This window comes from Tamandua tetradactyla, chromosome 23 (genome assembly GCF_023851605.1).
Source record: "Tamandua tetradactyla isolate mTamTet1 chromosome 23, mTamTet1.pri, whole genome shotgun sequence".
In the NCBI taxonomy this organism is placed as follows: Eukaryota; Metazoa; Chordata; class Mammalia; order Pilosa; family Myrmecophagidae; genus Tamandua; species Tamandua tetradactyla.
In genome coordinates, this window is record NC_135349.1 from 51,759,139 (window position 1) to 51,786,101 (window position 26,963).

Genomic DNA, 26,963 nt, shown 5'->3' on the forward strand with positions numbered 1-26,963 from the left:
AGAAGGCATATAGGAGATGTTTCCTAGTATAAGACTTGAAACTCTGACCTGCTCTGATTTAGCCACAATCAAGCCTCCTCTTTCTAAGATGCTCCAGAAAAATCCCCATTTGCCACAGTCAATGGACTCCAGCTCTCAGCTCTGTCATAAAGGTCTCTAAAGCTACACACACACACACACACACACACACAAGAACACTTTAACATATCACCTTCTGAGGCCCCAGAGGGCTAATCTTTGCTGCCTTTTTCAAAAGTAATCATACCTTTGTAACATGAAGAGTGGAATATTCTCACACCAACATCACTATTTTTTGCCACTTCCATCTGATATTTACAATTATTTACTTAGTATTTTACTTTAAATAGAATCACTGTTATCTAAATAAATACATTTACTTTTCGAGAGAACTTTTATCACTACTATAAATAGAAAACCAATAATATTTCAAGTAAAAATAAATGCAGTGAAAACTAAAGAGTGATATTAACTTGTTGGGAGGTACTGTGGCCTGCCATGACCCTGAGCCTAAAGACCAACCTCTTCAAGGTTCCCTGTTGAAGACATACCAGCCCCAATCAGGAGAGTTGATCCTAGAGTAGAACTTCTGGGTTTGGAATCCCAGCTCTGGGATTCAGTAGTTGTGTGACATCTCAAACTTCTGATCTTTCATTTTCTCACTTGTAAAATGGGATTGATAAATGAATTGGACCAACATCATAAGGTGGTTTTGAGGATTGAGATATACGACCTGGCATATGGTAAACACAAAGCAAATAAAATGCATAAGGCAAAGAGAATGAACATCTCCACCAAGGAAAAAGAATAGGTGTGAATTATTCCTGAGAGCCCCTATTCCTTAGATGAAGCACAAGATCTCAGCTCTCACAAACATAATGCCACCCCAGGACAGTGGCTGCAGCAACCTATCTCAAACTTTTTCTGCCATAATAGGTCCAGGCAGTTGCCAACATCACCCCACCTGTACTTGCTTCCTGGAGATCAAAGGAGTAGTTCTATGCCTGGACTGATGGTGAATAAACTGAAAAAGGTTATGTCAAATTTCAGTCTTGAAACACTATAAATCTATCCCAATAAAAATATTGGTGGAGGCAGTAGAGGTCTGCATGCAACCTCAAGTTGTGTCTCTGGAAGTTGGATATAACCTATGATGCCTATGAAGCAAAGATGGAAGACAGCAGGCCTGGAGCAACTCCAATAATCAACCAACCCATAGCCAGCACCCTACCCTTAGGCAGACCCATATAACATTTCCAATGTAAACCTTCATTCTATTGGTTAGAGGTAATAAATCTCTTCTCATCAAGTGATGTTTCTTGCCACTTTTGCTTTGGGCAATGCAACACAGAGGAAGACATCAACCCTCAGTGTTGGAAGAGGGAAGTATATCAAATATTAAAGTTGAATCCTAATTCCATAGCAGGTAATTGGTAATTAGGAGAGGACCCTGTGCTTTTGAGATATTCCCATTGGCTATCTCACCTACTAGTGAGAAAAAAAGCCAGAACCAAGAACAGTGCCTGTCACATAGAAAGTGGCAACCCTCTCTCCTTTCCCCTACTCCCCGAAAGATAAAATCCTAATACTCTCCCTTCCCCCAATCTGTTATCACTCAAAAGACACCCCTTGTCTTTTTCTTGGTGTGATGGAATTAGAACCATAGCACATCCATGCTTGGGTTTCCCTGAATGTCCTCTCCTCATCACTAGGGATTGTAGGGTTCTTGCACAACCCCACTCTATGAAGATGCCACCATTCTGGAGATGTCCTCCTTCTTCACACATACCCCTCCCTTGCATTCTGAGCAGGCACCACCTAGCCAAAAATTTTGTTAATAAATGGGGTAAAATCATAAGCTTTTAGGGACATGGGGCAGGAAGAAGATTTAAACGGCAAACACCAACATGTGCCTTGATTTTCCTCCTCAACGACCCAATCTGAGGTCATCCACTTGGCATCACTCTTGTCACGTCACCCTTTCGGTCCCCTTCAGGACTCTTTCCACAATCTGCAATTAATCCCCTTCCCTGTTGGAAATCTCACCCACCAATGAGAAAAAGCAGACTTGTTTTTCTCATTGACCACTTACCTCCCAGAACCAAGAACAGTGTCCGGCACATAGTAAGTATCAAAAGAGTGAACCAATTCCCTAGCTCTCACAAACATAACACAGCCCAACAGAACTTTCTGGAGAAATGGACATGTTCTATATTTGCACTGTCCAACTTGGTGGCCACGAGCTGCTGGAAATATGGTTAGCAATGGTAACTACTGAGCACTTAAAATGTGGCTACTACAACGAGGAACCAAATTTTAATTTACTTTTAATTAACCTAAATGTAAATATCAGATATTGTGGATACTGTTTGTATGCTGCAGCCCTAAGTCAATGCAAAAGGTAAAGATGGAATCCCTTAAGCAGTCAGGGGAAAAAAAGAGGAACAAAGATATTTCTGGGAAAGTTAAGAAAGAAAAGAAGAACAGTGCCCTCTGGGGACAGTCATGGATGCCTTGTTAATACTATAGGAAGCTGTAACAGTTGGGGCTGTCGGTAGAAAATGCCAGGGTTTTTTTCTTAGTTAAGAGGCACCCCACCTTCTGGAGCAGGAAGCGATTTGGCAGCTGCACTGAAGACTCCTGAGGCTCAGGAAGAAGAAACCAAGACATTGTGAGCATCGCAATGGGAAACAGCAATAGCACAGCCTTTCTTCTACACCACCAACCCCTCCCCCTCCCCCAGGGATGCCTTGCTTCAAAACCTGCCTGAGCGGCTTTATTCAGAGCTGTCGCCAGGAAGACTCTGCCACCACCACTTGGCGTTTCCTCCTCAGCGAGTGAGTCACATCATTTAACTGGAAAGCTCCCGGAGACCTGTCCCGTAGGGGCTGCACCTCTCCTTGGGAAATTTGCTCACAGCGGAGCTACTTGGAATTCCTGGTTCCTTCCCAAGAATGTACCACACTTGAGAAAGCAAGGCTGCGTGATGAAGTGGGGGGTGGGGGGGTAGGCAGACCTAGGCAGGCCGCCCGTCGTCCTGGGGCTTTGATTTCTCATCTGTCGTTGGGGATGCCAGTGCTCGTCCCTCAGAGGTTGTTCCCAAGAAGTCATCTTGCACGCCCTCTGTAGCCTAGTCCTATGTGGCAAAGCCATGGTTGTGTCCTGTACAATCTGTTGAACAGCAAACCATGAGCGTCTGTGTTTGGGTTTCTTAGGTCTGCAGTGTACACTGCCCCTAAAAATCCAGAGTTACCCTACCATAGTCACAAGTCCATAACCACATCAGAATAACAATAACAAAATTACAATAATCACAAACACTCATGTTTATTATTTACTATGGGTCAGGTGTGATGCTGAGGGTTTTCCATGCCTTGTTTCATATTCTCTTTACGATACTCTCGAGTTACTGTTCCATTTTATAAATAAGAATATTGAAGATTGGAGATCACTTCCCCAAGTTCTTACAGCAAGTCGTAGCCTACCCAGGATTCAAACCCAGGTCTGTCTGCGTCCAGAACCCAGGACTTTGACCTCTAGACCCTGAGGTCTCTGTAATGCAGACTACTTTAGTATGGGAGAGCAAGAAATCTCTGCAAACGGCACCAAGAGAAAGTGCCCAGAGCTTTCATGCTAACGAAGTGGCCTTGAAGTATTTAATCTGTCCAGTTTACAGAAGGAAGAGGCTGAATCACTGCAGATGTAGAGCATATTCATTTTCTGTTGCATGATCTTAGTGGCTTAAATAACACAAATCTATTATTTTACAGTACTGGAGGATAGAAGTGTGAAATGGGTTTTACTGAGCTAAACTCGAGGTTTCAGTAAGGCTGCATACCTCCTGGAGGTCCCAGGGGAGAATCCATTCCTCTGACTTTGCCTTTTCCATCTTCTAGAAGACACCTACATTCCTTGATTCATGGTCCTTTCCTCCATCTTTAAAGCCAGCAGAATCACATCTTCTAGTCTCTCTGTGACTCTGCCTCCCTTTTATAAGGATTTGTCCTGATAAGCCAGACTAATCTCATCTCAAGATCCTTAATCACATCTGCAAAGACCCTTTTGACATGTAAGGTGACATAGTCACAGGTTCCAGGGATAAGGACATGGACACCTCTGGAGGCCCAGTATTCTGCCTCACTCACTGGCCCCCAAAGATTCACATCCATCTCACATGCAAAATACATTTACTAGCATCCCAACATCCCCAAAAGTTTCAACCCATTTCAGAAAGGGAGGGTGGTGGTAGCTCCACATTTAATGAATAGTCAGCACTCTACTGTGTTAGTCTGCTAATCCTCATACCAACCTATGAGACACATAATTTCATTACCCCCAGTTAAAATGAGAAAAATAAAGACTCAATAAAGAAACCAAGTGATTTCCCCAAGATTATGGTTGAGCCAGGACTTCAAACCAGATACAACTGACTAATTCTGAAGCCTAGGTTCAATTATAGTGTTTCAGTTTGATTTTGAAGATTGGATAGAATTTAGAAAGTCAGAAAGGAGGAGGGAGGAGGGGATTCTAGATAGGGGGAATGATGAGGCAAAAGCACAGAGGCAGGAAGCAGATGCGATCTGCAGAAGTCCATAAATAGGCTTAGTTTGACAGGAACAATGATCTTGTGAAGGAAAGGAATGAACATGCACCTTGAAGCCACGTTGAAGGCCTTGAATGACAAGCTACAGAACCTGACCTTTCTCCTGTAGCACGGGCAAGAACTGAATTTCAGATTTTTCTGTGCCAGCCACTGTGAGGTTGATTTTCAAGAACTATTAAATTAGAATTAAACAGCACAGCAAGATAATACCTTTAACTGGTTGTATTTGTGCCTTCCTTTTTTGCCCCTCCTTGTTCGGCAACCTTCCCCCAGTCAGTGAGAGACACACAGTACCTTTAAGAGAATTAGGATACGTAAAGCAGGGATGCACCATCTCTCACTCTCCGTAGTTTTATATTTTTCTATTTCCCCTAATTAGAACATAAGCTTCATGAGGGCAGGGATTTTGCCTGTTTTATACTCTGCTGTATCCCTAGCACCTAGAACATGCTCAGAACAAAAGTGCTCAATAAACACTTGAGTGGGTAAGCACAAAAAGGTAGAAAAACTTTCAAAGAAGACTTTCAAATGCTACATCAGAAAAATCATTTGGAGGTCCGAACTTTGACTTGCAAAAGAACTTTGTTTTGCTGAAAGAGGGAAAGTCATGTAACAAATTAGAAGAGGGTAAAAAAGGGATGAGGCAAAACCTTAGGGGGTCAGTGGAGTCTATGAGGGAACCAGGCCTGTAGGGCTGCATGGAAAGGGGTGGGGTCTGTGGAGGGAGGGGGAGAGTAGCCACGCTCTGTCCACTCAGGCAATCATTTAGATGGGCTCATCAAATGTCCCCCTCCCGAAGGAAGCTCCAGCTGCTCTGTGCACTGCCTGGCATGGGCATTCTTCCACCTTCCTGCTCCTGACTGTGGGCTGGGAAGGTTGCAGGGAAGGTCCGTACATGTTATGCTGGACTGTAACACCTGGGACATGTGAATGGGACCTTATTTGGAAACAGGGTCTTTGCAGATGTGATCAAGTTAAGATGAAGCCAGACTGGATGAGGGTGGGCCCCAATCCAATACAAATGGGGTCCTTATAAAAAAGGAAGAGACAGACACAGACAGACATAGAGAGGAGAATTCCACATGAAGATAGAGACACAGGGAAAAGACAGCCACGTGAAGATGGAGGCCAGGATCAGTTCATGCAGCTACAAGCCAAGAAATATCTGGGCCACCAAAAGCTGGAGAGGCAAAAAAGGATTCTCCCTTACAGCCTCCAGAGGGAGCCTGGCCCTGCCAATGCCCTGATTTCAGACTTATGGACTCCAGAACTGTGAGAGTTAAAGTTCTGTGGGTTTTAAGCCACTCAATTTGTGGTACTTTGTTATGGCAGCCATAGGAAATTAGTATACTCAGCTTCTACTAGCCAGGGAAAAGGAGAGAAAATTTGTTGATTCATTCATTGTTGCATTGATTCACAATTGTTTTGAGCACCTCCCATGGGATACTGTAACATCCAAGGCCCCCTCTAGCTGCCCGTTCCAGGTGGCACAGCATGGTAGTAAGGAATCCCAACAGCCTGGATTCAAATACTGACTCTGCTACTTACTAGCTGTGTGAAAATGGGCAAGTTACTCAATTTCTCTACGATTCAAGTTTCACATGTATAAAATTGCGATAACAGTCCGTAGCTCAGAAAATGAATTACTCTATATATAAGACAGACCCTAACACACAGAACGCTGTAGAAAAGCATTTCCTGTGGTGATGAGTCCTAATGCTCCTTTTGTGTGAGTGCACCCCACTCCCCACTTCACCCATCCTGAAGGTCGGTGCTTTCTCTCCCTGGCACTTGAGGCCTTGATGGTCTCTCTCTCTCTCTCTCTCTCTCTCTCTCTCTCTCTCTCTCTCTCTCTCTCTCTCTCCCTCCCTCCCTCCCTCCCTCCCTCCCTCCCTCCCTCCCTCCCTCCCTCTCTCTCTCGTAGGCTTCAAGGGCACACAACACATGACGACATGCTTGCCCTCCCCACGTACCTGGGGCAGCATCTGGAGCACATGGCTGGAGCTCAGAGTCTCCAACCAACTCCAGCAGAACTCCAACTCTCTGGAACTGTCAGGTGAAAGAAAGCAGCTGATGGGTGGAAGACAGGGTTCACCTGTGTCCTCAGCCCAGCACATCAGAGCTCAATTTGCATAAGGATCATGCCCTGGAGCCTATCAGCATGCCTTAAGAGCCTGCTGCTCAGGGAGACTTTACCTATGTTAAAAGGGTCTCCAGATGTGAAGACGTCAATGTTGGAGCTCCAGGAGTTGAAGGGAGGCAAGTGCTTTGTCTCCTCACCTTGCAAACCTTGGAAGGGGCTCTTTCCAACTGCCTGCAATTTCAACAAGAGTCTAAGCTCAGTAGTAGATGATTTGTTCTTGAAACAAAAGCTTTCACGATTCATCACTTCAGGGTTTCGGATTTTCTACCTTCCCCATTTATGGGAGGCAGAATTCTAAGACGGCACCCAAGATCCCTGTTCCCTGGGGTACATGCCCTCATATAATACACACACACACACCAAAGTATTGGAGCAACCACTGACTGATGGGATATCCCTCCTGTGATTAGGTTACCAATCAGCTGACTCTGAGTTCAGCAAACTAGAAACTGCGCCTGGGTGGGCCTGGCATGATCAGGTGAGTCCTTCAAAAGAATGGAATTGAGAGATGCCCCTGCTACCCTAGGAGAAAGAGGATAGCTGCACTGTGTACTGCATATGGGGTCCAATGGCAAGGAACTGTGGGTGACCAACAGCTGCTGAGAGTCGTCTCCAGACAATGGCTAGCAAGAAAATGGGACCTCAGTCATATAGCCACAAAGCAATGAACTCTGCAAATAACCAGTAAGCTTGGAAGAGGACTTTAGTCTCACTTGAGAATCATGGTCCAGGCCAGCACCTTATCTACAGTCTGGAAAGATGCTGAATAGAGGACCCAGCACCCAGACTCCTGACCCACAACACTGTGAGATAATAAATTTATGTGGTTTTAAGCTGCTATGTTTGTGGTAATTTGACACACAGTCATAAAAAAAATGAATACATGGGTGCACGGGTGGTTCAATGGTAGAATGCTTGCCTTTCATCACAAGAGATATCAGGTTCGAACCCCAGCCCATGCATCCCCCCCAAAAAAATTAAAAATGAATACACCATTTGTTGTGATATTTTTTGTTTTTCTTAGCAACATATAAACATGTATATAAAAGTCCTTGCCCCTGCTAACAACAGCCTGCACCCTTCTCCTTCATCTCATTTCAGTTCCTTCTCCCACTCTATCACAGTAGCTCTTTGACTACCCCTTCCCCCCACTATGACCCAAACAAGCTAAATTTGTTCCCACCTGCTCTTTTCTCTGCCTGAAACGCTCCTTCCATCCCACCTTGCACCCCATCCTCAGTCTTCACGTGGCTAGGTCCTTCTGGCCCTTATATGTCCCTTCTCCGAGATGTCCTCCTCTGGAAGGACCAAGTGACTCAAACACAGATTTTTTTCCAGATTACTTCTTTGCACAGTACCTTTCCCTACCTCAGCATTCTTGAAACTGTAACTCGGGACCCAATGGTGGGCACGAAATAATTTTAATGAGGGGTAATGAGATTTTCTTGATCTCTTTCTTTTTTAAATAAAGTAAGCTAGAACAGAAAACATCATGGCACATTACATGTGGTAAGGGTTTTGTGAAACTTTTGTTTCAGTGCACATGTGTGTGTAAGAAAGAATGTGTTACATGAATGGACCTTGAGGACATTATGCTGAGTGAGATTAGTCAGAAACAAAAGGACAAATACTGTACAGTTTCACTGATATGAACTAACATTAGTGAACAAACTTTCAGCTAAGAACAGAGACCATCAGGAGAAAGAAATAGGGTAGATACTGGGTAATTGGAGCTGAAGGGATACAGATTGTGCAACAGGACTGATTGTAAAAATTCAGAAATGGATAGCACAATACTACCTAATTTTAATACAATAATGTTAGTACATTGAATGAAGCTGAATGTGAGAATGATAGAGGGAGGAGGGCTGGAGGCACAAATGAAATCAGAAGGAAAGATAGACAATAAAGACTGAGATGGTATAATCTAGGAATGCCTAGAGTGTACAATGATAGTGACTAAATGCACAAATTAAAAAATGCTTTTGCATGAGGAAGAATAAAGGAATGTCAATATTGCAGGGTGTTGAAAAGAGATGGTAATTCACATTTTAAAACTTTAATGTATGTGTAAGACCAAAGCAAAAAATGTTTATTTGGTTCAAAATTTATAATCTGACTAGTGCATTTCCAAACATAACTTATGTGTCAGTTTAACTGAACACCATAAGTACGTGGAACCTTGAGTAGGGCATGAGATTTTGTGGGTTTGCCCAGAGTGATGCCCTGATAAATCCCAGAGAGATTTGAACAGTGAATAAGAAAGTATTTGCAAAGTCCCCTTGGGAGAATGGTCAGAAAGGGGGAAAATTGAACTTTCCCATGTGGAGAATTCCTGATATTATACAAGTGGTGGGGACAACCAAAGCAATAGACCAAGCCCTCAATCTTGGAGTTTGTTCATATGAAACTTATCCCTGCAAAGGATAGGTTAAGCCTACTTAAAATTAGGCCTAAGAGTCATCCCCAGGAAACCTCTTTTGTTGCTCAGATGTAGCTTCTCTCTCTCAGCCAACACGACAAGCAAACTCACTGCCCTCCCACTCTCTATGTGGGACATGACTCCCAGGGGTGTGGACCTTCCTGGCAACGTGGGACAGAAATCCTTGAATGAGCTGGGATTCAACATCAAGGAAATGAGAAAACCTTCTAGACCAAAAGGGAGAAGAGAGAAATAAGACAAAATAAAGTGTCAATGGCTGAGAGATTTCAAACAGAGTCAAGAGGTTATCCTGGAGGTTATTTTTTTACATGGGCAGGCACCAGGAATCGAACCCGGGTCCTCAGGCTTGGCAGGCAAGCATTCTTACCTGCTGAGCCACCGTGGCCCTGGAGGTTATTCTTATGCATTATATAGGTATCACCTTTTTAGTTAAGGTATATTGGAGAGGCTGGAGGGAACTGCTTGAAAATGTAGCGCTGTGTTCCAGCTCCATGTTTCTTGAAGATGATTGTATAATGATATAGCTTTCACAATGTGACCGTGTGATTGTGAAAAGCTTGCATCTGATGCTCCTTTTATCTACAGTATGGGCAGATGAGTAAAACATATGGATTAAAAAATAAAGAATAGGGGAACAAATACTAAAATAAATTTAGTAGATTTAAATGCTAGTGATCAATGAAAGGGAATGATAAGGGGTATATAAAAAAATAGGGGAAACAAAGGCTAAAATAAGTTGGGTAGATGGAAATACTAGCAATCAATGAGAAGGAGAGGTAAGGGGTATAGTATATATGAGTTTTTTTCTTTTTTCTTTTTATTTCTTTTTCTGAATTGATGCAAATGTTCTAAGAAATGATCAGGATGATGACTATACAACTATGTGATGATATTGTGAGTTATTGCTTATACACCGAGAATGGAATGATCATATAGTAAGAATGTTCATTTTTGTATGTTGTTATGTTTAAAAAAAATTTTTTTAATTAAAAAAAAGAAAGAATGTGTGTGTCAGAGTAGGTCTGTGTGTACCAGAGAGCCATGTAAAATGAATATCTTACTGTGGGGTACTGAGTTATGTTTTCTTATTGTTCATTTATTTGTTTGCTCCTCATCCCTCTCCCACCCACATTTTCAGCTTTCACAATGTGACTGTGTGATTGTGAAAAGCTTGCATCTTTTCAGGTATACATTCTGTCTTGTTTGCCACTAAACTAACTGCCTGTTGCTTACAGGTGGTTCACACTTCATAAATCTATAGTGGGTAGATGGTAAGAGGACAGAAGGGAAGAAAGAGGGACAAAGACAAGAAGAAATAGAGCAAAACACAGGTTTCTCTTGATTCTCTGATGTAGGCTCTTAAAAGGGTCTCTTTAAACCCACTCAGGTTTTAAGGAAGGCTTAGCACTTGCAATAGGAATAAGAGCTAAAATAGGAGCCATGACTATTCTCCAATATCTTACAATTTAAACACACTCTTCCCACATTTCAGGAAACAGTCCATTTACAAAGTCTCTTTAAATTATCCAGTTTGATACATTTTTTGTTTCCTGCCATGCAAGACATCAACTTATCCTGGGTGGGGGAATTCCATTTTCAATAACAATAAAATTATCAAACACACACATAGACAAAAATGCTACAAAGAAACATATGGGACCCACACAAAAACATTTAAAAGCTTCTGAGCTTCCCTAGATAAGATGAAACATGCAACAATGTCAATTTTTCTAAAATAAACTTATAAATTTACACCAGTCCCAAACTTCCAAAAGATTTTTAGGGGAGGATGAAAAATTTCTTTCTGAAAATCCCTGGATTAAGAAACAAACAAGAGGGGCGGCCGCTGAGATGCGGCGCAGCTGACGGCAGAGGCTGGGCCTGGTGCGAGGCGCAATGCCGTACGCCAACCAGCCCACGGTGCGAATCACCGAGCTCACGGATGAGAATGTCAAGTTCATCATTGAGAAGACGGACTTGGCGGTGGCTAATTCTATTCGGAGGGTCTTCATCGCTGAGGTGCCTATAATAGCCATTGACTGGGTACAGATTGATGCCAATTCCTCAGTCCTTCATGATGAGTTCATTGCTCACAGGCTTGGAGTGATTCCCCTCACAAGTGACGACATTGTGGAAAAGCTACAGAACTCCCGGGACTGCACGTGTGAAGAGTTCTGCCCCGAGTGCTCAATGGAGTTCACGCTTGATGTGCGGTGCAATGAAGACCAGACTCGTCATGTTACATCTCGAGACCTCATCTCCAACAGCCCCCGGGTTATTCCAGTGACCTCACGGAGCAGAGACAATGACCCCAATGACCATGTGGAGCAGGACGACATCCTCATCGTCAAGCTCAGAAAGGGGCAAGAGCTGAGACTTCGACCCTATGCCAAAAAGGGTTTTGGCAAGGAACATGCCAAGTGGAACCCTACCGCAGGGGTGGCTTTTGAGTATGATCCAGACAATGTCTTGAGGCACACAGTGTACCCCAAGCCAGAGGAATGGCCAAAGAGTGAGTACTCGGAACTGGATGAGGATGAGTCACAGGCTCCTTATGACCCCAACGGCAAGCCAGAGAGGTTTTACTACAATGTGGAGTCCTGTGGTTCTCTGTGCCCTGAAACCATTGTCCTCTCAGCCTTATCTGGATTGAAGAAGAAGTTGAGTGATTTACAGACCCATTTAAGCCATGAGATCCAGAGTGATGTGCTAACCATAAACTAACTGCAGCTCGCCTGTTTCAGCAAAAAGGGGGATCCAAGCCAGCAGCTGGATTTCAGGTCTCTCCTGTGACTCTTCTAGCTTTTGAGATCTAGACTGCCATTGCTCAGACTTCTTGGCAGGGCATCAGTACCAACCAGAAAGGAAGCATGGGGAAAGGTGGGCCCTTTCCAGATTTTCTTGGCCACAGATAGATTACTGGGATGCCACTGGTATTTGAGGAAAGACAGTATTTTAGAAGACATTAAGCATCCATGGCCCCTGCCTGCTAAATGCCAGTAATGTTCCCTGGAAACCAAAATATTCCTTCCACCCTGTTTCCTAATATGCCCTTGGGGGCAATCCTGCTTCCCTGTGGAGAATCACAGGGCTGGACTGCTCTTCTCCTAAAAAGGTCATCCCAACTCTTTAGACTCTATCTGTTCAGAAGTTTTCACAGTTGTACCATGGGTTTCTGTTGTAGGACTAGGTGCTGAAACCGTAGGACTAGGTGCTGAAACCCTCGTTCAGGCTGCCTACAAAGCCTTCCAGTCCCTTGCTCAGGGCCAGCTTGATGCATCACTCTGATCTCCAAATGTCCCTAATTTGAGAGGCCATTCTTTGGGATAGTGTTAAGCCTGGCTGTCCCTTCCCCCCACAAAATAAATGCACTATTTCATTGTCGACTCATCAGTTATGACCTCCTTCACCGCCAAGGGCCTGATTATTTACTTTGGTGGGGGGACACAGGTTCCCTCCCTCATATTTTGTTTCTCTTTAATGAAAATGTCTGGTCATGACCCCTTAGCACTGTCTCTAGTAAATTAGGCTACCTGGCAGGGGAAGCCTGCAGAAAACCTGAGATTCAGTACAGAAAGGAAGGGATGTTTATTGATTAACAGTAATTGTCTTTTTAAAAGTTTTTATTTTTGGCAATAAAGAGCACAACATAATCTCAAAAAAAAAAAAAAGAAAGAAAAGAAACAAACAAGAATGTTTAAGAAACATATTGCAAAAGAAGACAAAGCAAGAGAAGATTTCCCATCATAAAGCTGCAGTTATTCAGACATGTAAATGGTGTAAGACCTGGTGGACAGTTTTGGTATGGACACCTCTGAACCACATCAGAGTACAAATAGAAACATCTATCATATGCTGAAGGAGGCATCATAAGCCAATGGGAAAAGGAAAAAGTATTCACAAAGAGTTGCTTGAAAAGTGGGTATTTATGGGAACAAAATTTAGTTAGATCCTCATCCCAGACATAGATCAAAATGAATTCCAAATGTATTTAGGATTTAAAATACAAAACTAACCATAAAAACTTGAAGAAAATATAGATAACATATATATGATTTTAAGATGGGAAAGGATTTTTTAAAGCACAAAATCAACGGGGAAAAAAATCACAAAGGAAAAGACTGATAAATAACCTAAAAATAAAATCATCTCTATCTCAAAACCATTATAAACAAAGTTGAAAGTCAAACAACCAAAAAACTAGAGTATTATCTACAACTATGACAGAATAAGAGTATCCTCTGTAATATACAAAGAATGTTTACAAATCAATAAGAAAAATATTAACGTCACAATAGAAAGATGAGCCAAGGACATGAATGGAGAATTCATGGAAGAAATATAAATGGGCAATTTACAATATATATTTAAGCTGTCAATTTAAAAAATATAAATGGCCAACACATGAAAATATGCTTCATTGTACTTTCTGCCCTATCAAACTGGCAACATCATTTAAAAGATTTGTTTGGAGTGGGGGGAATTTAGGAAGAATCAGGGAGTGAAATTTTCTTCAAACCTTTCTGGAAGAAAATTTAGAAAATATCAAAAATCCTTTAAAAGTTTATAAAACATTATAATAGAAAAAATCAAAACTGTCTAACTTGGAAGGAAAAATTATAAATAATTGAGGGTACAACTATAATACAGTATATTATGCAAGCATTAAATTTTATATTTCCAGAGACTTTTTAATGAGAAGGGGATACACGTAAGAAATAATCTTTTAAAATCAAGACATTAAAAACGATATATGCTGGGTACACAAGTAGTTTAGTGGTGAGAATGCCCGCCTTTCATGTGGGAGATCTGGCTTCGATTTCTGGAACATGCACCCAAAAAATAACAACTATATATGCTATGAGTTTAATTTTATTTGGAAAGAAAAATTATATGTGTCCATAGAGAAAACTGGAAAGAAAATTAAAATATATGCTTTGTGTAAGAATACATACAGATGCAAAGAAAGAAAAGCAAGCAATAGAACCATGAAGGCAGGGTTCCAGATGTCAGGGCCTAGTTAGGTTAGGGGCTGGGAGGTGGGGTGGCAAGACGGGAGGATGGGGTGGAGAGAGGTCACCCTGAACTTAAATAGAGGTTATTTTCACCGACATAGGTTTTGTTTGCAGTAGTGCTTTCATAGGTTCTTATTACATTATCAAAAGATAAATAAATAATAAGACAAGTCATATGACATACAATTGCTGATAATCAATGTCTTTTGATCTTCAAAACTGGCCATTTTAATAGTTCACCTTAACGACTAGATAGACAGACAAAACTGGTCCTGACTGAAACCATGCTGAGATGATGTCATGTTTAAGGAATGTGATGAATCCAATTTAAAAAAAGAAAGAAGTGGGAGGCAATTCTCAGGGGGATGATTATGTGCAATTACTATTTTCTCTTTCCCAAATTTCCTGCAAGGAAAATTGAATAAGTTTGTATACTTCAAAATAAACATTAGTTTCTTCTCCTTACTCGCCTACTCTAATATCTATCTTTGGCTCAAGACACACACATCAAGGGCTCAGCCCTTGACCCCATGTATGGCCTGGATCAAAGCCCTGAGACTTTATAATTAGAATTAATAAAACAAATAATGGCAGTAATAACTCATGATGTCTGGGCAATGACCATGTGCCCATCTAACCAATTCCTCTCTGCACCCCGGACTATAATTCTCCCCGTTTTACAGAGGAGGAAACTGAGGCTCAGAAAAAATCAAGTAGCTGTTCCAAGGTCACAGTGTGAATTTACCAGAGAGTTGGCACTTGAACCTGCAACTCTAGAGACCTCCCTATTTCCTGGTACACAGAACTGCTAATCCTCTAATAAATAAAAGTCTAAAGCCATTTATTCTCACTAAACTCCAAGTGAGAAAGGAGCTTCGAAGGAGGGCACTGACCACCCCACAGCTGTCACAGAGGCCCCAGAACATGGGCTGAGATGAAGAAAGCCAGCTTGCAAGGAGCAGGGCGGGTGTCAGACACCAGTGACACTGCCTTTCTGGTTCAGAGCCGGCTGCGGAAATGAAGCATGTAATAGGGTCCCTAGGCTCCGTGATTCATGCCTGAAACATTGCAGTTAAACCAGAGTCAAATTCAATTTTCTCAGAAACGAGCCCAGGGGTTCTCAAGATGCTGTTCTCCAGAGCTGCTCCTAATGTTTCCTCACATCCCAGGGATGCTCAGCCCCCGAGACTCCTTAAGGGACCCTTCAGCCTCTTTCTTTCCCACCCATCCCACTCCCCTCGCTTGCCTCCCTCTGGCTGCCCCTAACTCTGAATGTGCCTCATACATTTGCACAGGCTATTATATTTCCTTATTCCTTCCAACACGCATGCACACACAAGCACATATGCACACATACATGCACACATGTGCAGTCACGTGTGTGCATAAGCAGATGTATACACGCAGTCACTTGTGTCTGCGCTGTGTGTTCATATCTATGTGCACATGTGCAGCACATCTGTGTTCATGTATGCACAATCCTATGCACACAGGTGCATACACATGTATACTCTCCATATTTGCATGTATGCATGTTCACTTGCGCACACGCACACACCTGTTCATCCATTCACACATGTGTGTACATGTGCACATTCATGGACACCTATGCACATTCATGCACATGCACACACACGCACATTTCTCCCAACTTCCAAGCCCTTCAGGTCTCAGGGTAAGTCTCCTGATGCTTTTTGTCTAGGGCCAGGTCAGGTCTCCCAGTAATAAGTTCTCACAATATTGTGTGGTTTGCCTTTGCAGTACAGACCACAGTTTCAATTTAAACGCTTATCTGGGCAAATATTTCTTTACCACTTGTCTCTGCCCCCAGTTCATGAGCTCCATGCAGGCAGGGAACCCGTCTGTCTTGTTCACCAAGCACCAAACCCCATTACCTAGGACCAAGAAGGTACCAGATAAATCCTGGAATAAAGAAGTTATTGGACCTACTTTAGATATGGGAAATTGACCCTGCCATGAACCAGCATTCCCTAGGACTCAGCCTTCTAATCCCCAGGAAGTGACACCGATTTATCATTCACATTTTTTGTGGACATTCCCAAACACACACATCATAGAGCAAACAGTGCCAAAACCTCCAGGTACCTATCACCCAGATTCATCTACCACCAATTTCCTTGTTTCATCTGCTGCTCTTGTTTCATCTGCCTGCCCTTTCCTTGTTTTTTGGTTAGTTGGTTTTTCCAGAGTATTTTAAAGCAAATTCCAAATACTGTATCATTGGCCCATATATACTTCAGTATGTATTCCTAAAAACAAGGGTCTTTTTAAAAACATAACCATCATATCATTATCACCCCAATGTAATTAACAATGACTCCTTAATAAAATCAAGCACCCTGTCTATCTTCAATGAGCTCGACTCTCAAAAAATGTCTCTTAATAGTTGGTTTGTGTGAACCAGGATCAAACAAGGTACATACGTTGTAGCAGGGTGATGTGTATTAAATTTCCATTTATTCCTAACAGTTTCTCTTCCTTTTTCATGCTCTGGGTCATTTGCCTGACTCCATTTAATTCTCAGAAATGACTTCCCTCTCTTGAACTGATGTCTTTTGCAGGGTCCTGTCAAGAAAGGGCAACTGGCATGGCCTCTGACCCTTGCCAGGACCCCCAAGCTCCCTATGCAGCCCAGACATCATATGCACTCATGATGCATATGTGGCCTATGTTGGCCCCTAAAAGTTAGACAAGTTGTGATCTTACAAGGCAAAAAGCTGGTCTTGGCTATGAAAAGCCTGGGAAGTGGGAAAACATCCAGGACTCAGGAAATGATGGAAACCCAAACTCTCCTCCAGCCGAGAATCTCTATAAATCACAGTAAAAATTTACCTCTTTGAGACAAGCAAGTTCAAGAAATCAATCTATGCTCTCCGCTGGAGTCTTCTAACTTCAAGGAGATAATAAAATGTTACAACTAAATAGAAATCACATCTATCTTTGATTTTTCTAGGTTAAGCCAAGACCCAGATGAGCCCATGACTACAAGGACAGGGGACCTGACTCCAACCCTGAGGTGAGTATTCACTCATTCATCCAACCATTCACCCCCTGCTAACCCACCCTGATAACCTATTGTGGGTCAGGGTTCAGCCAGATATAAGGATAATGTTAACAGCTTCTAACCTCTAATTTCCATGAATGTTTTAATGCCTTTAAGATGCTTTGCTTCATTTAACTGTCACAGTAAGCATCATCCCCTTTGCAGTGGGAGGTACTGATGTATCCAGTATATTAGTTATCCTTTGCTATAGAACAATCACCACAAATCTGAAGTCTTAAAACAACACACGTTTACTATCTCACTGTTTCAAGGCATGGCTGGGTTGGGTGCTCTACTTCAGAGGCTCACCAGGCTACAATTAGCTGGGATTCATCAGAGGCACAACTGGGGAAAAATCTATTCCCAAGTTCCCTTGGATTGTTGGCAGAATTCATTTCCTTGTGGCTACAAGATTGAGTATTTCAGTTTCTTGTTGGAGGCTGCCTTTGGCTCCTAGGGGCTTCCCCCATACCTGAAGACCTCTTCGGTGTGGCCCCTTACTCTGTGGCAGTTTGCTTCTTCAAGGGCAGTTACAGAAAGCATGATAATCTGTTAGAGGGAATTTGGTATAACATAATCGCGGGAGCTGATACCCCATGACTTTTGCCAAGTTCCATCAGAAGCAAGTCACGGGCCCAACCCACACTCAAGAAGCAAAGATCACACAAAGGCTGGGGAGAGGTGGGGTATCCAAGGAACCACCTTAAAGTCTTCCCATCATATGTATTATACAGAAGAAAACCTAAGGCTCAAAGAGTGAAAGGAGCTTCCCCATGGTCCCACAGTCAAGTGCAGAATGTAGGATTGGGAGCCAAGCCTGTCTAACTCCAAAGCCCATGATCTCATCCCCAAGTACATTATTCAAAGAAGCCATCACTGGCCCCAGGAGCACAGCCTTTGTTACCTACAACAGAGATAAAAGCAAATCATTCTGATCCACTTTGACAAGAACCTAATAGAAGAATGTACAAGGAGTCTGAACTGGGGGGAAGGTCCACTCTGCCTGGTGGCCCTCTATATCAGGCCTTAAATGATGAGTTAGTGAGCTGGAGGACAGGTGTAAGAGAATGCCAGGGGGGCATCAGAACAAATGCAAAAGCAAAGCGGTGTGAGAGGCTGGCATGTTCTAAAATTGGCAGACAGTTTGTGTGGCTGAAACTTAAAGGAAATGAAGGAGGCTGGCAAGATGCAAGGCTGGAAGGGAGGGAGCAAAAAAGATTGTGGAGAGTGCTGGGTGCCCCACTTGGGATTTGGAACTTTGAGCAATGGGGAGTAATGAAGGACATGGGCCAGAAGGCAACATGGTCAAATTATGTTTCAGGAGAACGCTGGCTGGTTAGGATATTGCTCCAACAGTTCAAGCAAGCCATGAACTAGAAATGTGGTGATAAGACAGACTTGAGATATGTTTGATGGGTAAAGTTAAAAAGTGAGACTTTCAGCAGAAATTGAGAGCCACTTCACATTACGGGAGAAGGGGAAGAGGGGGGAGGGGAGCAGGTGGTCGTAGTGCTATGAAGTGAGTCAGGGCATCAAAGGAAGGCAGAGGGTGGAGCAACAGGGATTCTCTGGAGATTTTCTAAAAGTACCATTCAAAGAAACCTCTCTCGGGTGGGCCACAGTGGCTCAGTGGCAGAGTTCTCGCCTGCCATGCTGGAGACCCAGGTTCGATTCCCTGCGCCTGCCCATGCAGGGGAAAAAAAAAAAAAAGAAATCTCTCTCTTTGTGAAACGCTTCAGGAGCCAAAGAGGCACCGGAAGCAGTTTTGTGAGTGAGCCTGAACCAAACGTCGTTAGCAGGGCAAAGCCCCCAGGTACCAATGCTCAGAAAGAACTATTTATCAAAAGTGACAGTCTAATGGATATCCTGGTCATTAGCTCCCTACCCACCCTCTTCAAACTTTGTCGAAACCAGAAACAAGACATATTTGGTTAATGACTTGATTTACCTTCTTGACAGACCCTTTCAGCAGGGCTACCTGGGTCTCATCAGACACACCCAGATGCCTAGTACGCAGCCCAGCATTTTGAGCGAGCCAGCCCCTAGTCCCCAAGGTCTCATCTGATTCACTCATCCAGCCAGTAAAGTATGATGGGACTTCTATGTTGTGCCAGACATTGTATCCAAAGCTGGGGGGACAATGTGACTCAGAAAAGCCACCACCCAGCCCTCACAGAGGCCACGGCCCAGGTGGGGAGAGAAACCAGGAATTAGCCAGGAATCCATTCCTGGCTCTCTAAAAGCCAAGGACGCACCGATGGCCCCAGATCAGCATCTCCTCCCTGGTCTCTCCCCGATATCCGGGCTCACCCACCCAGCTGCCTTTTTGTCATCTCTCCTTGCAGGTCTAACATGCATCTCTCAGTCACCATGTCCCCCCCAGCACCTCGTTACTGTACAAGAAAGATTTGTGGAATGAAAGAACAAGATCAGCCTAAGCCAAGTGTTGCAAAAATGAGTGAATAAGTGCAGGGGTGTACAAATTTTGGACAACTCAAGTGTTAGTAAGGAGCTGGGAATCCGTGAAGGGCTTCTGCTGTCCACACAGGTGAAAGGACGATCGCCTAGGAGACCCCCAGGGCTTTATTTGTCCTAGGTGAATGCTGCATCTGATTTTTTCTCTCAAAGAATAATCAACCTATATTTGAGAGGGCTCAAAAAACATCCTGAATGATTCTCCATTCCAAGTGTGGTAGACAGAATACTAGCCCCACAAAGATGTCCCCATGCTAGTCCCTGGAACCTATGAACATGTTGTGTTACATGGCAAGGGGAAACTAAGATTATAGATGGAATGAAGCTTACCAATCAGCCAACCTTAAAATAGGAAGCGTATCCTGGATTAGCCAGGTGGGTTCGTAAAAGATGGAGGTGAAGGGAAGAAGAATCAGTGCCAAAGTGATACAATGGGAGAATGATACAGATCAACAATGCCAGTTCTGAAGGTGGAAGGCAGCCATAGCCAAGGAATGCAGGCAGCTTGTAGTAGCTGGGAAAGGAATGGAAATGATTCCTCCCTAGAGTCTCCTGAAGGGAATGCAGCCCTGCCAACACTTTGATTTTAGCTCAGTGAGATTCATATCAAACTTCTGACATCCAAAACTGTAAGAAAATAAATTTCTATTGTTTAAGCCACTAAGTGTATGATAAAAGGAAACCCATATTCCAAGTCCAAGTTTCATTTAAACTTCATGGAAAGTGGTTTTCCTTTAGGAAAAACTGTGTGTGCTTGGTTTTGTTTTCCAGGAATGTTCCTGTGGTCTGGTTAGGGATAGAAAGAGGTTTAAGAGGATGGAAAATCAGGAGACACTGCACCAGATCAGCTGAAGTTCTAGTTTAGGACACTAGTTAGACTGCTCCTAAGCAGGTCTAGTTTCAGGAATGGTCTTGTCAATCCTCAAAAAATGTCACCAGGATCCAGCCTTCTCTCTGTCTCTGTATATACACTCTGCTTTCTCTGGGTGAGCCTAACCTAGCTTCCCCTCATAGTGACAAGATGGCTGCCAAAATTCCAGCTTCACACCCACTCTTCTTCAATTCCAGGGAGGAAAAGAGTTAAGAGTCTCTTCTCAGTCTTCCTGGTTTCATTTGAGTCATATGTCTATTCCAGAACCATCTGTTTAGCCAAGGGAATACAGTGTAATGATTAGCTTATGTGTGGCTCACCGCAGGACAGGGTGAAGTAGGTGATAGTGGGCATTCCAGCTATACTTAAACAAAGATGAAGGAGATCTACATGTGCTGATACAGAAAAACATATGTTTTAGTTTGTTAAAGCTGCTGGAATGCAATATACCAGAAACAGAGGAGTTTTAAAAAGGGAATTTTTATTAAGTTACAAGTTAACAGTTGCAAGGCCATGAAAATGTCCAAATTAAAGTACCAACAAGAGGTTACCTTCACTCAAGAAAAGCTGATGTTGTCTAGAACACCTCTGTCGGCTGGGAAGGCACATGGTAACATCTGCTAGCTTTCTCTCCTGGCTTCTCATTTCATAAGGCTTCCCTAGGGGATGTTTTCCTTCTGCATCTCCAAAGGTCTCTGGCTTTGAGGGCTCTGTTGGCTCCAAAGCTTTTTCCAAAATGATTCCCTCTTAAAAGGCTCCAGCAAGTGACCCCATCTTGAATGGGTGGAGACACATCTCCATGGAAACCACCTAATCAAAAGGTACCACCCACAACTGGGTGGGTCACAACTCCATGGAAACAATAAAAAAGATCCCACCCAGCAATATTGAATGAGGATTAAAGAACATGGCTTTTCTGGGGTACACAACAGTTTCAAACCAGCACAACATCCATGATATATTGTTAAATTAAAAATATAAAATGCATATTCTATAAATTTATTATTTTATAAATATAGGTGTATATAAACATGGTATATATTTACTATATAATATACTACATAAGTAATATGTAAAATATATTACTAAAAAGTTGATGAGGGGCTGGTAACATCTTGAAAATCTGGATGCAAGTTCATAGGTGTGATTAGTTTGTTAAAATTCATAACCTGTACACTTATTATTTGTGTCCTTTGTGTGTGTGTGTTATATTTATATAAAAGGTGTTTTTTAAAGCAAGTTGCAGAATAAAATTTATAGTATGACTCTATTTTTAAAAAGAAGAGGAGGGAAGGATGAACAAACTCATACACAGAGAGAGAAACACACAGAGAAATACAAATACAGAGAAATACATATACACAGAGACACATACACAAGCACACAGAAAAATGCACAAATGATAGTCCCAAATACTGAGTGGTTAACTATACAGGTCTACAGCAGTTTTCAACTGGAGCACCCCCTACCCAGGAAACATTTGGCTGGTCTGGAGACATTTTTTGGTTGACACAAATGGGGAAGGGGGTGCTACTGGCATCTAGTGGGCAGAGGCCAGGGATGCTGCTGAGTACCCTATAACACACAGGACAGCCCCCCACCAAAGGATGATATAGCCCCAAATGTCAACATTGCCGACACTGAGAAACTGCTCTTCAGGAAAAATGTAAGGAAAGACCACCATAAAAGAGACTTCCACTTTCTATACTTCATTCTTTAATTTTTTTATAGAAAGCCTGCATTATTTTTATTACAAAAAAAAGAAACACTCCTTGTGGTGACCATGTACCATGGATTGGCAAACAATAGCCCATAGGCCAAATCCATTCCATCGCCTGTTTATTTTTTCAAAGAAAAGTAACAATTTTTAATTACTGAACTTTATTTTATAATCCTTCGTTTCTGTGGATGCTGGTACTAAATCTTTTTTTATATATTTTTATTGACAAATCTTCATATGCATTCATTCCATACATGGTGTACAATCAGTGGCTCACAATATCATCACATAGTTGTGTATTCATCACGATGATCATTTTTACATTTGTATCACTCCAGAAAAAGAAATAAAAAGAGAAAAGAAAAAACTAATATATCCCATACTCCTTACCCCTCCCTCTCATTGACCACTAGTATTTCAATCTATCCAGTTTATTTTACCCCTTATCCCCCCTATTATTTTTTGTCCATATTTTTTACTCATCTGTCCATACCCTGGATAAAAGGGGCATCAGACAAAAGGTTTTCACAATCACACAGTCACACTGTAAAAGTTATATCGTTATACAATCATCTTCAAGGATCAAGGCTACTGGGACACAGCTCAACAGTTTCAGGTACTTCCCTTTAGCCACTCCAATACACCATAAACTAAAAAGGGATATCTATATAATGCATAAGAATAACCTCCAGGATAACCTCTCGACTCTGTTTGTTGTCTGTCAGTCACTGAAACTTTATTTTGTCTAATTTCTTTCTTCCTCCTTTTGGTCAAAAAGGCTTTCTCAATCCCATGATGCTAGGTCCTGGCTCATCCTGGAGTTCTGTCCCACATTGCCAGGGAGATATACACCCCTGGGAGTCATGTCTTATGTAGAGGGGAGGACAGTGTGTTCTCCTGCCCAGTTGGCTTAGAGAGAAAGGCTACATCTGAGCTATAAAAGAGGTTCTCTGGGGCAACTCTTAGGCCTAATTTTAAGTAGGCTTAGCCTATCCTTTGCAGGAATAAGTTCCATAGGGGCAAACCCCAAGATTGAGGGCTCAGCCTATTGATTTGGTTGTCCCCACTACTTGTAAGAATATCAGGAATTCTTCAAATGAGGAAATTGAATATTTTTCCTCCTTTCTACCTAGGTCCCCAAGGGGACTTTGCAAATACATTTTATTCATTGCCCAAATTACTCTGGGATATATTGGGGCATCACGCTAACCTAAAAAGCCAACAAGATCTCATGCCCTATTCAAGGTTACATGGACCTGTGGTGTTCAACTAAACTGACCACACAAGTTAAATTAGGTAATGCGCTACCCAAAACATAAATTTTGCACCAAAAAAAAAAATCTCTCCTTTTGGTCTCACACAGAATTGAAGTTTTAAATTATATATGATATCATCCTTCACTCTGTATTCTGATCTACCTTAGTCCTATCCAGATCAGCTTCATTCATATCTCTAGATTTTCAACTTTTTAAACAGTTTCTGTATGGGGTAGTGCTGACTTTCACAGCTTCAGAGCTCTGAGTCTCAGGTACACATAAATAATCAAAGTTTCTGGAAATGACCAGATAATATACAAACAGCTCAGTATCTCAGATTTTAAAATAATAGTTACAACTTCTGAATATATGTAATGGCTATAAGAGCTTACAATCTAGGATCCTTCCACCACCTGTTTTTGCACAGCCCACTAGCTAAGAATGGATTTTACACTTTCTTCCGGCTATGTAAGTATCTACTCAATGTCTTTGATTTGCCTATTGGCCAAAAGAGCCTAAAATATTTACTACCTGACCCTTTCCAGAAAAAATTTGCCAATCCCTACTATAAACCATCATTTGTCATAAGGCCCCCACTGTGAAAACCCAGACTAACTGGCTCCAAACTGGGTGATGTGTTACACCCTCTCAGATGCATTCTGGAAGAAGGGTGCAGCAGAAACCATAGGTTTCCTACCTTAATGTATTAGTTCCCTATAGGTACTGCAACAAATTGTTACAAGCTTAATGACTTAACACAATTATCTCACAGTTCTGGAGATGAGAAATCTGAAGGGGTCTCTCTGGACTAAAATTGAGGTGCCTGCAGACCCTGCCGTTTTCTTTCTGGAGGCTCTACGGGAGAATCCATTTTCTTGTTTTTCCCAGTTCTTAGAAGCTGTCACATTCCTTGGCTCATGGGGGGCCCCTTCCATCTTCAAAGCCGGCAGTAGCCAGATGAACCTTTCTCACGTCGTATCACACGGACCCTAACTCTTCCACATTTAAGGACTCTCATGATTCTGTCAGACCCACTGATAATCTCCCCCATCTCAAGACAAGCTAAGTAGCACCCTTAATTCCATCTGCCATTTTAACTCCCACTTCCCAAGTCATACAATATATTCACAGGTTCCATGATTAGGACGTGGACACCTTTGAGGGGTGGTTATTCTGCTACCACAACAAACGTCCACATCCCTCTCTCCCTCTTTAACAGAAACCCAACTTCCCTTGCAGCTATCTGTGGCCAGAAGATTGTGTCTCCGTTAATGAGATACACATTGAAGTGTCTGTGTACTTTCCAGGAAGTCTCCTTGAAGGGAGGTGTTCTAGTTTGCTAGCTGCCAGAATGCAACACACCAGAGACGGATTGGCTTTTAATAAAAGGGGATTTATTTTGTTAGTTCTTCAGAGGAAAGGCAGCTAACTTTCCACTGAGGTTCTTTCTTACGTGGAAGGCACAGGATGGTCTCTGTTGGTCTTCTCTCCAGGCCCCTGGGTTCCAACAACTTTCCCCGGGGTGACTTCTTTCTGCATCTCCAAAGGCCTGGGCTGAGCTGTGAGTGCTGAGATGAGGTATGCTGAGCTGCTTGGGCTGTCCTACGTTGAGCTCTCTCACTTAAGCACCAGCCAATTAAATCAAACATCATTCATTGAAGCAGGCACACCTCCTAGCCGACTGCCGATGTAATAAGCAACAGATGAGGTTCACGTACCCTTGGCTCATGTCCACAGCAACAGAACTAGGCACCTTCACCTGGCCAAGTTAACAACTGAATCTAACTACCACAGGAGGGCACACTTCCTTCATAGCACTTTCCTCAATTCTACTGGCTAGAACTCAGATGTGATGGCTGGAGATGTAGCAGCCATACTGGACCAGGATAATGCCATCCTTTAGGCATAATAAAGTGGATGACAGAAAGGAGCCTGAGTCTCTGACAGCTTTGTGGAGTGGCCCTGGATGGCCTGGACCTATTTAAATGGGGAGATAAAAGTTTATATGTTTAAATCTCTATTTGATATGGTTGGAATGTCTGTTTTAGAGCAAAATGAAATTCCTAATAAATTCTGGGGGGAGGGGGGAATTCACTTATTCCTTCAACGTGCATCCATCAGGAGCATCCTAAGTGCCTACAGAGTGCTTGATGATGAATATACAAACAGAAACCTGCCTGGGCAGGTACCTGGGCTCCAAGAGCAGCCTCACTGAGACAGTACAAGCATACTTGCAATATAACGTGGTACTTGCTTTCTGGCAGTTCAAGTGGGCTGGAGAGGCATCTGCCTGGGGTGCTCAGGGAAGGTGCCCACGGGAACTGAGCTGTGTCAGAGTCTATGGCTGGTAAAGGTGGGAGAAGCATTCCAGGGAATGGGAATAGCATGGCAAAGTCACCCCAGGGTCTGAGGAAGGGAAAGCAGTGAGAATGTCAGCAACTCTCTGGGCAGGGTGGGGAGGGCAGGAAAAGGAGTTTGGGGAGAAAGCAGAAAGGGTCAGCCTGGAGTTTGGCTTGTACTTTGGGGGCACTAGGAAAGGCCCAGTCAAGTGGGTATTCTGGGCCATGCAGTCAGAATGGATGGATGTGAAGTGCCTGAGTTGACTTTCACATTCTGCTGGGCCTGTAGCAGTGTAAATTTTCTGGGACCCTTCCCCACCCCCCTACCTAGCCATTCATTAAGGAGGAAGAGATGTCCAATCCCTTCCAGACTTCCCAAACCTAACTCATCTCTAATACACATCATAACTGCTAATCTTAGTTCCTATTTAATTTTCCCATTATTAGTTTTTACCTTGTTGTGGGTTGAATTGTGCCTTTCAAAAAAGGTCTGTTGAAGTCCTAACCCCCAGTACCAGTGAGTGTGGCCTTATTTGGATATAGGGCCTTTGCAGATGTATTCAAGGTAACATGATGTCATACTGGATCAGGGTGGGCCTTGTCCAGTGACTTGTGTCCCTGTAAGAAGAGAAGGACGCAGGCACACAGGGAAGACGATGAGTCAACAGAGCAGAGATTGAAGTGATGCAGATACAAGCTACATAATGCCAAGGATGGCCGCCATCACCAGAGGCTGGAAGAGGCCAGGAAGGATTCTCACCTACAGGTTTCAGAGGGAGCTCAGCCTTGCTGACACCCTGGTTTTGAACTTCTAGCATCAAGACTGTGAAAGAATAAATTTCTGGTATTTTAAGCCACCCCAGTTTGTGGTAGTTTTTTATGGACAACCTAGGAAACTAAGCTAGACCTCTTAGCTGGTGATCATTAATAAACTTAGAAAAGTAAACTACACTCCCCAACACCCCCCCCAAAAAAATAGTTACAGAGGTTTAGCTCAACTTCCAAAGTTCCCAACC

At 42.8% G+C, this 26,963-nt stretch overlaps 1 protein-coding gene and 1 pseudogene across 2 annotated transcripts in view; one reads left to right on the plus strand and one right to left on the minus strand.

Annotated features, from left to right (window-relative positions):
• The window catches only part of RBFOX1 (RNA binding fox-1 homolog 1), a 2,222,576-nt gene that overhangs the window by 2,095,235 nt on the left and 100,378 nt on the right, over positions 1-26,963 (minus strand). The gene's annotated exons all lie outside the window — the stretch shown is intronic.
• Positions 11,058-12,402, plus strand: LOC143666811 (DNA-directed RNA polymerase II subunit RPB3 pseudogene; annotated as a pseudogene).